The 1,950-nt window shown below is 41.4% G+C and overlaps 1 non-coding gene across 1 annotated transcript; it reads right to left on the bottom strand.

The window, feature by feature from the left end:
- Positions 1-663: 663 nt before the first annotated feature.
- On the bottom strand, positions 664-770 carry LOC127116332 (small nucleolar RNA R71). Its single transcript, XR_007801284.1, has one exon. It is a non-coding gene; the product is annotated as a small nucleolar RNA R71 (small nucleolar RNA).
- Between the last annotated feature and the right edge of the window lie 1,180 nt (positions 771-1,950).

Here is a 1,950-nt window from a genome sequence, read left to right as displayed (position 1 = left end):
TAAAGTCGCGATCAAGTTTTTGGCGCCGTTGTCGGGGACTTTTATTTAGTCGATATCGTAACTCTTCCGTTACGCTGTAGAGACTAAGGCAATTTTTATTTCTTTCTTTAATTGATTTGTATGCCACACACTCGCTCACAAGGCGAACCGTATTACTTACGAATCAACGACGTTGAACGATATCTCCGAGTCTTACGACGAATTCGGGAGTATCGTGCTGCAAATAATCTTCCGCCAATCGAAATTCCTGATCTCAAAAATCTTCTTCCTTCGCCGATACCCGAGATGGCAGAAGCATCTCGTGCTCTTAGAGATTACGCCGCTCCATCGCAAGACGAGCCGCATTCGAGTATTGCTCCACCCGCAATCGAAGCAAACAACTTCGAACTTAAACCTTCGCTGTTACAGGCAGTGCAACAGAATCAATTCTCTGGAAATCCTACCGAGGATCCAAACCTTCATTTATCCGTATTTGTTCAATACGCTGATACTGTTAAAGCTAATGGTGTCACTTCAGAGGCAATTCGACTTCGTCTTTTTCCTTTCTCGTTAAGAGATAAAGCTAGAAGATGGCTTCAGTCTCTTCCTTCCAACTCAGTCACCACATGGAATGAGTTAAAGAAAGTTTTTCTTGCCCGATATTTTCCTCCAAGCAAAACAACTATGTTAAGAGCCCAGATAAATGGATTTAAACAGAAAGATAACGAGTCTCTTTTCGAAGCCTGGGAAAGATACAAAGACATGATGAGACTTTGTCCACACCATGGTTTAGAGGACTGGTTAGTAATTCATACCTTCTATAATGGTCTCTTATACAACACAAGGTTAACAATAGACGCCGCCGCAGGTGGTGCGCTTATGGATAAACCTTACGCTGACGCTTATCAACTTATCGAAAGCATGGCCCAAAACCATTATCAGTGGGGAAGCGACCGAACAATGGTAGAAAAACCTCAAACGAAAAGTGGCATGTACGAGATAAGTAGCCTTGATCATGTTAATGCAAAAGTGGATGTTCTTGCCCAGAAAATTGAAAGTTTAAATGTATCACCTCCAGCCGCCGTGGTTGTCGTGACTCAAAATTGCGAAGTCTGTGGAATCCAAGGTCACACTCCTACAGATTGTCAACTCCTAACAGGAATCCAAGCAGAGCAGGTGAACTACGCACAAGGAAATCCTTACTCGCATACCTATAACTCAAACTGGAAGAACCATCATAATTTTTCATATAAGAGCAACAATGCCTTATACACACCAGGACAAGCTCCCAATCAAGCCCCAGCTATACCACCTGGATATCAAAAGCCGACCCCATCTAAACCTAACAATAACGTTCCTAGGAAATCCAACTTGGAAATCATGATGGAGAACTTCATAGCTTCTCAACAGCAAACCAATAAAGATTTCTTAAACCAAAATGTACACACTAACGAACAGATTAAACAACTAGCAAGTAAAGTAGATGCCTTGGCTACCCATAACAAAATGCTGGAAACACAAATCTCACAAGTAGCTCAACAACAAGCGCCTACTGCTGCCCCAACTGGTACATTTCCTGGACAGCCCCAACCTAACCCGAAAAGCCACGCTCATGCAATTATATTAAGAAGTGGGATAGAGGTAGAAGGACCATCTGATCCAAGAATTGAAAACCAAAACTCTAAAAAGTCAACTGAGGAAGAAAATAAACCTAAGTAAAAGGAAGAGAGTAATAAGGAAACCGTAGAAAAGAAAGAACCTTATGTACCTCCACCACCTTACAAACCACCTATCCCTTATCCTCAGAGGCTAATTAAAACCAAAGACGCGGGCCAATTTAAAAAATTTGTTGACCTACTGAAACAATTAAACGTCACCATTCCTTTCACAGAAGCTATTACACAGATGCCCTCGTATGCTAAGTTCTTAAAAGAAATTCATTCTAATAAAAGGAAACTTGAAGATAGCGAA

Source organism: Lathyrus oleraceus, chromosome 1 (genome assembly GCF_024323335.1).
Source record: "Lathyrus oleraceus cultivar Zhongwan6 chromosome 1, CAAS_Psat_ZW6_1.0, whole genome shotgun sequence".
NCBI classification, from domain to species: Eukaryota; Viridiplantae; Streptophyta; class Magnoliopsida; order Fabales; family Fabaceae; genus Lathyrus; species Lathyrus oleraceus.
The sequence above is the reverse complement of the archived record's forward strand: the minus strand, read 5'-3'. Positions and strand labels throughout refer to the sequence as shown.